The 13,794-nt window shown below is 42.3% G+C and overlaps 1 pseudogene; it reads right to left on the reverse strand.

Moving 5' to 3' along the window:
• Positions 1-99: 99 nt before the first annotated feature.
• LOC111966143 (sodium channel protein type 8 subunit alpha-like) overlaps positions 100-13,794 on the reverse strand; it is a 125,413-nt pseudogene continuing 111,718 nt past the window's right edge.

The following is a 13,794-nucleotide window of genomic DNA, read 5'->3' on the forward strand; positions in this document are numbered from 1 at the left end:
ATACAGGTCTTTTAGGCCTTGTGGATGTATGGTAGATACTAAGGTATTTTAGGCCTTGTGGATGTATGGGTTAGAGTACTAGGTCTTTTAGGTCCTTGGATGTATCTATAGATACTAGGTTTTTAGGCTTGTGGATGTATGGGTAGATACTAGGTCTTTTAGGCCTTGTGGATGTATGAGTAGATACTAGGTCTTTTAGGCCTTGGATGTATCTATAGATACTAGGTCTAGGTATTTTAGGCCTTGTGGATGTATGGGTAGATACTAGGTCTTTTAGGCCTTGTGGATGTATGGGTAGATACTAGGTCTTTTAGGCCTTGGATGCATCTATAGATACTAGGTATTTTAGGCCTTGGATGTATGGGTAGATACTAGGTCTTTTAGGCCTTGGATGCATCTATAGATACTAGGTATTTTAGGCCTTGGATGTATGGGTAGATACTAGGTATTTTAGGCCTTGTGGATGTATGGGTAGATACTAGGTCTTTTAGGCCTTGTGGATGTATGGGTAGATACTAGGNTTTTAGGCCTTGTGGATGTATGGGTAGATACTAGGTCTTTTAGGCCTTGTGGATGTATGGGTAGATACTAGGCCTTGGTTGGGATAGATGCCATCTTCACTGGAAGAGGCAGTCACACCCAACGGACTATCTAATTGGGACAAATTTAGTCAAATGACTGATTAGTCAGGTTGAATTGCTGTGTGTCTGTGTGAATGTGTATGTGTGTTTTTTTCTGTTTATTGCAGTTGAAAAAAGTTTGACAAGTTTGCAGAAAACAGTGAGAAATGTGCTGGTAGCATAAACCTCTCATCATCATGGTAATATCAGGCTACAATCCATGGCAGCAGCTCCAGTGACAATGTATCAGCTATTTCCCAACACATACAGTAGGGTGCTGAATACCAACCAGTTTTAGACTGAACGTGTTACACATCAATCAAATGTGACAAACAAACAGTGTTATTTTGTAATATGTATATTCAGCGCTTTCGGAAAGTATTCAGATGCCTTGACTTTTTCCACATTTTGTTACGTTACAGCCTTATTCTGAAATGGATCATATATTTTTTTAAATCATCAGCAATCTACACACAATACCTCATAATGTCAAAGCGACAACAGGTTGTTACATTTTTTGGCACATTTATAAAAAATAAAAAAAATACCTTATTTACATAAGTATTCAGACCCTTTGCTATGAGAGTCAAAGTTGAGCTCAGGTGCATCCTGTTTCCATTGATCATCCTTGAGATGTTTTTACAACTTGATTAGAGTCCACCTGTGGTAAATTAAATTGATTGGACATGATTTGGAAAGGCACACACCTGTCTACATAAGGTCCCACAGTTGACAGTGCATGACAGAGCAAAAATCAAGCTACGAAGTCAAATAAATTGTCCGTAGAGCTCAGAGACAGGATTGTGTCAAGGCACAGATCTAGGGAGGGGTACCCAAAAAATTCTGCAGCATTGAAGGTCCCCAAGAACACAGTGCCCTCCATCATTCTTAAATGGAAGAAGTTCGGAACCACCAAGACTCTTCCTAGAGCTGGCCGCCCGGCCAAACTGAGCAATCGGGGGCGAAGGGCCTTGGTCAGGGAGGAGACCAAGAACTCGAGAGTTCCTCTGTGGAGATGGGAGAACTTTCCAGAAGGACAACCATCTCTGCAGCWCTCCACCAATCAGGCCTTTATGGTAGAGTGGCCAGACGGAAACCACTCTTCAGTAAAAGGCACATAACAGCCYGCTTGGAGTTTGCCAAAAGGCACCTAAAGACTCTCAGACCATGAGAAACAAGATTATCTGGTCTGATGAAACCAAGATTGAACTCTTTGGCCTGAATGTGAAGCGTCATGTCTGGGGGAAACCTGGGACCATCCCTTCGGTGAAGCATGGTGGTGGCAGCATCATGCTGGGGGAATGTTTTTCAGCGACAGGGACTGGGAGACTAGTCAGGATCGAGGGAAAGATGAGTGGAGCAAAGTACAGCGMGATCCTTGATGAAAASCTGCTCYAGAGCGCTCAGGACCTCAGAGTGGGGTGAAGGTTCACCTTCCAACAGGACAATGACCCTAAGCACACAGCCAAGACAATGCAGGAGTGGCTTTGGGACAAGTCTCTGAATGTCCTTGAGTGGCCAGGCAAAGCCCGGACTTAAAACGGATTGAACATCTCTGTAGAGACCTGAAAATAGCTGTGCAGCGACGCTCCTCATCCAACCTGACAGAGCTTGAGAGGATCTGCAGACAAGAATGGGAGAAACTCCCCAAGTACAGGTGTGCCAAGCTTGTAGCGTCATAGAAGAAGACTTGAGGCTGTAATCGCTGCCAAAGGTGCTTCAACAAAATACTGAGTAAAGGGTCTGAAGACTTGTGTAAATGTGATATTTCAGTTTTTATTTTAAATAAATTAGCAACATTTTCTAAAAACCWGTTTTTGMTTTGTTATTATGGGGTATTGTGATGTCATTATGGGGTATTGTGATGTCATTATGGGGTATTGTGATGTCATTAWGGGGTATTRTGATGTCATTAWGGGGTGTTGTGATGTCATTAAGGGTTATTGTGTGTAGATTGATGAGGGGGGGAAAACGATGTAATCAATTGTAGAATAAGGCTGTAACGTAACAATATGTGGAAAAAGTCAAGGGGTCTGAATCATTTCAGAAGGCACTGTACATATAGACATATATATGTATAGATGTATATATCTTTGTGTATTATATAATATCTATATTTCATTCAATTTTCGTCAACAAAGTGAAAAGTGTCAACAACAAAAAATCCCAAAAGGAACAAATGTGGCAAAGGTGCATATCTGGAAGCTGTTCTATACTGTTATTGTTTCATTTTACATTATTAGTGGTAGCTCTTTAAAATTCACTATTTACAAAAAAACACAACAAAGCATGCCGATAAAATAAAATAATATAGTACATTATTTATAGTTTCTTTTAAAAAGTTCATTMTTTTCCAGTGATTGTGTCATCATAGCCTGCACAGCACATACATGTATATTTCTTATTTTTGTTCATTTTATTTCTCCAAGTAAATTCATTGATCAATACATCATTCATCTAAAACATGACATCCAAAATGAGCACGGGCTGAAACTGGATGGCATTGTTTGCTCTTATGGTTGTAACGTCATTGATCGATCAAATCGGGAATGTATTTGGTTTAAAGTGTGCAGCAGTCAAACAGACGGACGTTATCTGTAGACATGTCTTCATATTGTAAACAGACCTCTAGATAGTAATAATAGACAAACATGGGGATATCAGGTACGGGTACAGGCAGTGTTCAACACACCATGATGGCTTCAATGGTGCGTCCCTAGATACTATGTTGTTGTCTGACCAGGCATCCGTTTGTTTGTATAGATGAACGACCATTACATCACTCCTGTGTAGAAAAAAAACTGCAAATACCTTTAAGAGGAACTGTTATTGTTATGTCTCGACTTGTCTCACCTGCCTGTCACTCACAGGGATCTAAATCATCTCTTTGGCCCGGCCTAGCCTAGCGCTCGCTCTCGTTTCATTTGAGTAGCTTCAAAGCTGCCTTACATTTTCTTAAAGGCCCGATTCTACTGTGAATCATGAATCATGACTTGATACGAGTTGATCATACGAGGCCTATCTGCTAAAAGTCTAATTGAATTTTATTCTGCAGAGACAGAGAAGATCTGTGAGAAACGACGGTTGGACGGGTCACGTCACTTTGACCTTCTTACATCCCCAGGCAGATTCTTAATTTATCAAACAGACAGCTAGGTGACCAATCAAATAATAGACTGCTAGCACATGACATGATGATGCAAGCCTGGGTCCAACATCCACACACTATACACAGTGTTGAAGAGGTCCCACAAAGCGCAATGATATACTGACAAACATGGGACTTTCAGCAYTCACTCCTGCTGAAGACATAAGCACTATTTTCCCTGCTGCTCCGGATGCCATCTTGACTTTCTCTGATCATTTTCATTCATGGCAGTCAGGCTAGAAACTGTGGAGGGTCCAGGAGAGGTTCTGTTAAGTCTCTCCTTTGGTCCTTTGTTATACCATCCCCCACCTCCCTGAATAAGTCTATCCAATCAGATATATTTCTATTCTCCACAGTACAACCCTTAAGCCTTCGATGGCCGACCGTCTTTCAGTCCTTTAGTACATCATGCCAGGAGTGGCTGAGCATGTCCTGCTGCTCTATGTACCCTCCATGGTCCCCTCTATGTACACTCAGACTTCTATGTCACTTTTATGTCTCTATGCTGCTTTATAGATGAACTACATTTTACATTTACATTTTAGTCATTTAGCAGACGGTTTTATCCAGAGAGACTTACAGGAGCAAAATCGGCAGATTTTTCTCTGGGATACGAACTACTATGCCACATACATTCACACTGCTTGAAATTCAAACTTTCTTCTGAGAAGGATTGCATTGCATCAGAGGACATCTACAAACTTCAGAGCTGGCAACTCAAAGTGTCTAGAAAAGGCTATCGATGTGCCACTGGGTCACAGTGAACGATAGTCTAACAGGGAACTGACTGAGTGACAGAGGACAGAAGTGAATCAAATAAAAACCAGAAGAAAGGATCTATGGAAGCATCAGTATATCAGCTGTTTCAACATCTCCCATCATCCTCCCCCTACAGTCCTACTGATACAAGTCTCGCTCTTCCCTGTCTGCAGACAGACAAAGCATTGGAGGAGAATTTTAGAATTTTAACTGACATTGATCTGTGAAGGATATGGATATACAGGATATGGATATACAGGATATGGATATACAGGATATGGATATACAGGATATGGCATCAAACATTGCCTGTTCGTACTGCCACAACAACAACAAGAGGGAGTTGGTTGGAGACCACAGGTAAGGGTGGTAACCGTAGCAACAAAGGTAAGGGTAGTAAACATTTGATGCAAAAACCAAGGTCTCTTAATAAGTCCCAGATTAGGTTTCTTTAGAATGGTCTGAAAAGTGTCTTCTAAATCTCTGCATCCTCATTCTCATTCTGAAGATATATTCCTGATAGAACTCAGCAGCAACTATGCTTGTCCCTCTCAGAAAAAGAAAAAAAAGATATAGTTTGTGTTTTTCTTAAATGTGCCAGAATAGAGGTTTGCCTCTGAGGGTGAAACTACATCCTCACTTAAAATCCCAATGGACGTCATAAAAAGATCGGTCTGGCAGTTGAAAAGCAACATTATAGTGAACGGTAGGTCACACCACTTTATTCCGTCAATATTGTATATATAGACATATATGTGTCATATATATATCAATCATTTTCCAGTTATATTTCTCATAAACATTTTTCCAGTGGACTGCCTCAAACGTATGGTCAAGCCATTAGAGTAGTAAGATAATTAGTGTCTTGTGGACTATGATTACATCATGCATGCTTCCTGATCAAAACATGCCTTCATGCAAGTCATATCTATGCATTGAACGAGCACAATAATTTATCTGAGACTCAGTCGGTCAGAGCGAGTCCCCACCCTTCTTCAGCCCAAGTCTAAACACTGACTTGTGCCCCCTACCCAGTGTGACAGTATGAAAGCCCATGTAGAAAATGTATTTTTCATAATGTTAGYATAACAAAGCGAGAGAAGATGAAAAGAGACTAGTGTGACATGGGCTAAATGTTATTTTTTCTCTTTTTTTTTGCTGCTCAAATAATGTAAAGATATAAGTATTTTCAGCACAAACTGACAAAGTAAAAACTTTGTCGGCTGTTCTGTTTTCTTTCTTTCTCTAAACGTTCATTCTTCGTATTTAAAACTTGATAAGAACGACAGTGCAGGAAGTGGATGTTACAGAGACCATGTCAGACTGCGTAGTAGAACAGTTCTAGAAGGTTCTGTAACATAGGTTCCGACCCGTTCCTCTCCTGAGGTGCTCCCATAGTGGTGGACATTTCGCAGCAGGGGCTCGTCCACACAGGGTACTGGCAGTCAGAGACTCTTTGCTCCAATAAATCTCCCTCCATCTTGTTTGCAGAGGTTTCTCCCTTCTTTTCGATGATCCTGAACATATATATTAATATATAGAATGTCAATGGCTGGCACACTATTATTGAGTTATTATTGATAATTATTTATATTATCGTGGTTCTTCCTCACATTATTTCCAAGAAATAAAGAAGAAATGTATTATCAGGCAGTAAAATCCTTTCGTGATAATAATGGTGTCCTAACTAAATTCTTATCGTGGGCAACATGTACACCGCCATCTGTGTTTTGCTTCAACTGACCCTAACTATCCAATGCCGAATCTCGATCCTTCATTTTGTGTTAAATTGAAGTCTGTAAAAAATGAAATTGTAGTTTTCGTAAAAGAATTTGCTTGCAAACTTGCAAATTATATTTTTTATACATTTGTCTGTTTGTTGGGCTCAGAGTTCCTTCTGGCTGTGTGTAGTATTGTAATAATGACAGTGACTGAAGCCTGACTAAAATTTAGATTCCCGCTCATCTTTTTGATTTCTGTCCTTCTCTTTCCTCTCTCCCTCGTTCTCCTCCTGTTTCTCCTTGTCAGGTTTGGTCACGCTGTCGTAGGAGGGGAGAGATGCGGTGGAGGCTGTGCTCTCTTTCTTCTCCTGGTTGTTGGTCCCTCCGTTCTCCAGCTTGGTCTTGGGCCTGCGCTTGCAGATGAAGCCCCGTTTGAGGAGGTGAGCACGGTAGGCTTTCTGGATGCAGCGTGCGGATATGTCCTCCTGGCGCCGGCGCAGTGTCGTGGTGATGGGCTCGTACGACACCTTGGAGGGGTTGGCCTGCACGAAGCGCTCCTCCATCTGCGTGCGTAGCATGTCCAGCTCGCCGCTGTCGCCCAGCACGCGTTTGGTGAAGGCAAACAGGATGTCCAGGCAGTGGATGCGGTCGCCGCTGACCATGGGCATGTCCATGGCGATCAGCTCGATGGTGTTGGGTTTGGGAACGCGGARAGGGTGCTCYAGGGTGTCKGCRAAGTCACCCAGTTTTKSGAAGGTGATGAACTGGGAAGCGGCGGGGTCAAATTTCTCCCAAATTTCATAGAAGGTCTCAAAGTCGTCTTCACTGAGCGGGTCGGCGCTCTCTTCTGTTGCTACACTGAAATTCTCTAAGATGATGGCGATGTACATATTGACTACGACAAGGAAGGAAATAATGATATACATGACAAAGAAAAATATGCCAACTGAGGGGTTGCCRCAGTTGCCTGTAGACGGTGCACCTGGGTTCTCCATGGTTGGGTCACAGTCAGGAGGGTAGTTGAGGATGGGGAGCAAGAGACCATCCCAGCCTGCAGAYGTGGTGATCATGAATAAGCAGATCATGCTGTTCCCGAAGGTCTCAAAGTTATACATGTCGTCTATCCCGGCCCCGTGTTTGACGTAGCCGAAGTTGGACATTCCGAAGATGCTGAAGATGAACATCACCAGGAAGAGCAGGAGGCCGATGTTGAACAGGGCAGGAAGTGACATCATCAAGGCAAAGAGTAAAGTCCTTATGCCCTTGGCCCCTTTGATCAGACGCAGGATGCGGCCGATTCGAGCCAATCGGATGACCCTGAAGAGGGTCGGCGATACGAAGTACTTCTCAATGATGTCAGCCAGGAACATGCCTGTGGAGGAAGAGGGTGGAGGAGACAAGACACCCAGAGACAACAAAGTTAGCAGACATGACTCAACTAGGGCTGTGGCAGTCATGACATTTTGTCAGACGGTTATTGTCATGCAAAAGACTGCCGGTCTCACTGTAATTGATTGTTAATTAACAACATGAAACATGTTTAGCATCTGTCGGCCTCCACGCATACAAGCCGCTGATGGGCGCGTTTGTAACATCTACGTTTTAAAAAGTATTATAAATAAATGTAATATACACCATCACAATACATCCATTATATATTTTAATCAGGTCTAAAGAAACGTTATGATATGAATATTTTTTTCCCGAAGAACAGATTAAAAAAAAAATAATAATAATATTTCACCTTTATTTAACCAGGTAGGCAAATTGAGAACACGTTCTCATTTACAATTGCGACCTGGCCAAGATAAAGCAAAGCAGTTCGACACATACAACAACACATAGTTACACATGGAGTAAAACAAACATACAGTCAATAATACAGTGAAAAAAATAAGTCTATATACAATGTGAGCAAGTGAGGTGAGATAAGGGAGGTGAAGGCAAACAAAATATATATATAAATAAATAAAAATATAAAAAAGGCCATGGTGGCGAAGTAAATACAATATAGCAGGTAAAAAAAAAATAATAATAATAAATATAAAAAAATATATATATATAATTAAAAAAACACTGGAATGGTTGGTTTGCAGTGGAAGAAAGTGTAAAGTAGAGATAGAAATAATGGGGTGCAAAGGAGCAAAATAAATAAATAAATATAGTAGGTAAAGAGGTAGTTGTTTGGGCTAAATTATAGATGGGCTATGTACAGGTGCAGTAATCTATGAGCTGCTCTGACAGCTGGTGCTTAAAGCTAGTGAGGGAGATAAGTGTTTCCAGTTTCAGAGATTTTTGTAGTTCGTTCCAGTCATTGGCAGCAGAGAACTGGAAGGAGAGGCGGCCAAAGGAAGAATTGGTTTTGGGGGTGACCAGAGAGATATACCTGCTGGAGCGCGTGCTACAGGTAGGTGCTGCTATGGTGACCAGCGAGCTGAGATAAGGGGGGACTTTACCTATCAGGGTCTTGTAGATGACCTGGAGCCAGTGGGTTTGGCGACGAGTATGAAGCGAGGGCCAGCCAACGAGAGTGTACAGGTCGCAGTGGTGGGTAGTATATGGGGCTTTGGTGACAAAACGGATGGCACTGTGATAGACTGCATCCATATGAGTTGGCCTACTGTAGTGCTATGTTATCCATGCTCCATGCGAGTGCGCATATTAAGAAGCTATGTTGAGCATAAAAGTGATCATTTGAAACAGGTCCTATATGTATGCTAGATTTTGAGTTATTTGGCAACTTTAGTTGTGAATGATACACACCTGAGAATCAAAACATATATGGGCTGCATAATGTGACTATAGACTATCGATGATTTGAGAAAGTAGCAAAAAAGTGGTGCTCTGTTCCTTGCCTCAGGCTGCACAGCTGTTTTCTCATCAAGTGATCATATTTTCACCCATCAAACTATTCTCAATYGAATCTTGTCTTTATTTATATGCCACATTAGTTTAGATTTAGAATGGCCCAAATGGGAGGGAACAGAGCAGGGGGGAAAATAAATGTCCTTTGTATGCAGTCAAATAGCGAATGGAGGCCGCGAACTTTCCTACCGGCCCGTTTTGTAGGCTACTTCAGTTATATAGTGGGTCATGTGCTTTCCTACCGGTCCGTTTTGTAGACTGCTTCAGTTATATAGTGGGTCATGTGCTTTCCTACCGGTCCGTTTTGTAGGCTACTTCAGTTATATAGTGGGTCATGTGCTTTCCTACCGGTCCGTTTTGTAGGCTACTTCAGTTATATAGTGGGTCATGTGCTTTCCTACCGGCCCGGTTTGTAGGCTACTTCAGTTATATAGTGGGTCATGTGCTTTCCTACCGGCCCGGTTTGTAGGCTACTTCAGTTATATAGTGGGTCATGTGCTGCCTGACAGGTGATATTGCTGTTTGAGGAGCATGCTCTGGCTGCCTGACAGGTGATATTCCTGTTTGAGGAAGCATGCTCTGGCTGCCTGAGAGGTGATATTCCTGTTTGAAGAGCATGCTCTGGCTGCCTGACAGGTGATATTCCTGTTTGAGGAAGCATGCTCTGGCTGCCTGAGAGGTGATATTCCTGTTTGAGGAGCATGCTCTGGCTGCCTGACAAGTGATATTCCTGTTTGAGGAGCATGCTCTCACTGCCTGAGAGGTGATATTCCTGTTTGAGGAGCATGCTCTTGCTGCCTGACAGGTGATATTCCTGTTTGAAGAGCATGCTCTGGCTGCCTGACAGGTGATATTCCTGTTTTGAAGAGCATGCTCTTGGCTGCCTGACAGGTGATATTCCTGTTTGAAGAGGCATGCCTGCTGGCTGCTGACAGGTGATATTCCTGTTTGAAGAGCATGCTCTGCTGCTGACAGGTGATATTCCTGTTTGAAGAGCATGCTCTGGCTGCTGACAGGTGATATTCCTGTTTGAGAGAGCATGCTCTGGCTGCCTGACAGGTGATATTCCTGTTTGAAGAGCATGCTCTGGCGCCTGACAGGTGATATTCCTGTTTGAAGAGCATTGCTCTTGCTGCCCTGACAGGTGATATTCCTGTTTGAGGAGCATGCTCTGGCTGCCTGACAGGTGATATTCCTGTTTGAGAGAGCATGCTGCTGGCTGCCTGACAGGTGATATTCCTGTTTGAAGAGCATGCTCTGGCTGCCTGACAGGTGATATTCCTGTTTGAAGAGCATGCTCTGGCTGCCCGAGAAGTGATATTCCGCCAAAACTCCGTATGCCGTGGGCTCTACAACATTGTTCCTGCAGCTACCCAGTGCTTCATTTGGGAAACCAAGTGAAACCTGTTCGGGAACATCAATAGTAATATGTTTTTGCAACTAAACATATTTCACAAAATTGTTGACAGGCCGTCTGCGCGCTCKAGAAACGAATAAAGGACAGAGAGGAGGAGATGGAAACGCATGGTGCTGAGATATTCTGTATAGCTAAAGGTAATGTGTCACCCAATGAATTACTAGACTATTCAAAATAAAATACAAATGCACTAATTGTAGGCTAACTGTAAGATGCCCTGCACAATCAATGAACCAACAGCATCGCCTAGGGCTATACGTCCTCTCCCAGACTCATGTTGGAGTGTAGCATCAGGTAACCAGTCCATCCAGTATGCATAATAATACAGTCCACACTCAAAGGCCATTACTCAAATTAGTTACATTTTGCAGTATAGGCTAGACCAATTATGTACCAACGACATCTTAAATCAGTTGTGTTGTATGTGTTTCTGCCATTTGTATGCGGTCGGCTGTGTATTGTATAATTGCACAATCGTAATTTTAATTCAGGTTTTTCTTTCAGTCTTGGGCTCATAAGCCTATGCATATGCATCAGCTCTAATATGGTTGTGGGTGTTTTGAATGAATCATCACCTTAGAAAGCACTGTCCATTTCGTTGTGTTAGGCTTTGAAACAACACCCACAACAACCATGTTTTACACGGTTTCAACCTGCTGTTGAACTTCCTTCTTCAAATTGATCATCACAGTGAGGTGAGTTTTTAAAGTACTATAGGTCTACTGTGTTGATGATAAGTGTTTGATGTGATTTTCTCTCTGCATTTTTATTGATGCCAGAGTGGTTAGAGGGACAATAGAGCCCTGAGTACCAGGCCTTTAGGACCTGATGGTAGTTAGGAAGTTGGATACTACCAAAGCATGTCCAGAGTGCATAAAAGGAGATTACTGTGTCTCAAAGGTCACATGGAATTTTACTGCAGTCATAACTGCTGGTGTGATGTTAATATGGTCCCTGCAACAGCCTAGACTCAAACCAATGTCTAACTTAAAGAGGCCAAAAAGATCATCAAGGACAACAACCACCCGAGCCACTGCCTGTTCACCCTGCTATCATCCAGAAGGTGAGGTCAGTACAGGTGCATCAAAGCTGGGACTGAAAAGCAGCTTCTATCTCAAGGCCATCAGACTGTTAAACAGCCATCACTAACATTGAGTGGCTGCTGCCAACATACTGACTCAAATCTCTAGCCACTTCAATAACAAAAAATTGGATGTAATAAATGTATCACTAGTCACTTTAAACAATGCCACTTTATATAATGTTTACATACCCTACATTACTCATCTCATATGTATATACTGTACTCTATACCATTTACTGCATCTTGCCTATGCCGTTCGGTCATCACTCATCCATATATTTATATGTACATATTCTTAATCATTCCTTTACACTTGTGTGTACAAGGTAGTTGTTGTGAAATTGTTAGATTACTTGTTAGATATTACTGCATGGTCGGAACTAGAAGCACAAGCATTTCGCCACACTCGCATTAACATCTGCTAACCATGTGTATGTGACCAATAACATTTGATTTGATATAATCAGTGGTTAGGCTGTTAGCTGGCCAAATGTATGCTACCTGAAAAATGCAATACTGTTAATATAACCGTGGGTTTTCAGTGAATTTATGTAAATCACAAAGCTCATCTGCATTTCCTGTGGTGCAGGAAAATTCTCAGAAACAAAAGAGTGATCGAATTAAGATCCAAGACCTGTCATTTATTGATCTGTTTGATAGAAAAGCTGCTTTCTGAAATCCCAAATATACTGTGTATGAAAGATATACTGTCTATGCTCCCGAGTGGCATAGCAGTCTAAGGCACAGCATCTTAGTGCTAGAAGCATCACTACAGACACTCTGGTTCGAATCCAGACTGTATCACAACCGGCCGTGATTGGGAGTCCCATAAGGCGGCGCACAATTGGCCCAGCGTCGTCCGGGTTTGGCCGGTGTAGGCCGTCATTGTAAATGAGAATTTGTTTTTAATTGACTTGGCTAGTTAAATAAACAGTACATTAAATAAAGAGTACTCAGTAGATAAACCAAAGTCTGGCTGAGTCTACGGAGGCTTTCTATGATCATGGTGTTGTACAGTATGCGCCCAAAATGGCACCCTATTCCCAATACAGTGACCTACTTTCGACCAGAGTCCTATGAGTCCTGGTAAAAAAGTAGTGCACTAAATAAGGAAGAGGGTACCACTTTAGACACAGCCCCACTCCACTCACCCGCGATGGACAGGACGACTACGACCGTGTCGAACACGTTCCAGCCATTGGTGAAGTAGTAGTGGCGCAGGGCGAAGAGTTTCAGTACGAACTCGATGGTGAACGCCACGATGAAGATGAAGTTGACCCAATAGAGGATGTTCTCCGTCTCATCCGACTGGTCGTCTGTCTCCACCATCATGGTGACCATGTTGAGGCAGATCAACATCATAATGGAGATGTCGAACACTTGCTGGGTCACAAAGTCAAACACCAACCCTTGGATATAGTTCTGTAGAGACAAGGAGACAACAGCAAGACACACACACACACACACACACAGACAGAAACGTACGCATGCAGAGAACACACACACACAGACAACAACAACAACAACAACAACAACAACAACAACGACGACGACACACACACACACATTTTGTTAATCGCAGGGAAATCAATATGTTATCGATTGAAATCAATAGTTCAGTGTTAACATCAAATCAGAGTTTATTTGTCACATGCACAGGATACAGCAGGTGTAAACAGTACAGTGAAATGCTTCCTTGCAAGCTCTTCCTCAACAATGCAGTTATGTATAAGTCATATAAAATAAATACATACAAGAATAAAAAAGTACACATGAGAATAGTTCAAATAATGCAACAAAAAACAACAACACTGAAAACAACAGAAAACTGCAAAGTTGAGTAGGCGCTAGCAACAAGGCGACAGTCTCTGTTATCTTTCCATATCACTATTCAGTGTTCCGTCAACAACGAAATACTGACAATACTGATTTCATTCTTTTGTGGCAGTGTTTTACACCATAAAGACCGAGCCTTGTCCCATACTGTGTGTTGAGCTGGCTAAACAAATATGGAGTGATATTACTGCCAACAAACTGTTGGCACCAATATCACTCCATAAAAAAAGCCAGGCTAATAAAAGCAGAGAGCAACAGCCAACCTGTGGTCTGGGAATGGGTTTCTGGGGCTTCTTTGAACCCAGTTTCTTCATGGCGTTGTAGTACTTCTTCTGTTCCTCTGT

The sequence above is a fragment of the Salvelinus sp. IW2-2015 genome, linkage group LG7 (genome assembly GCF_002910315.2).
Source record: "Salvelinus sp. IW2-2015 linkage group LG7, ASM291031v2, whole genome shotgun sequence".
Taxonomy (NCBI): Eukaryota; Metazoa; Chordata; class Actinopteri; order Salmoniformes; family Salmonidae; genus Salvelinus; species Salvelinus sp. IW2-2015.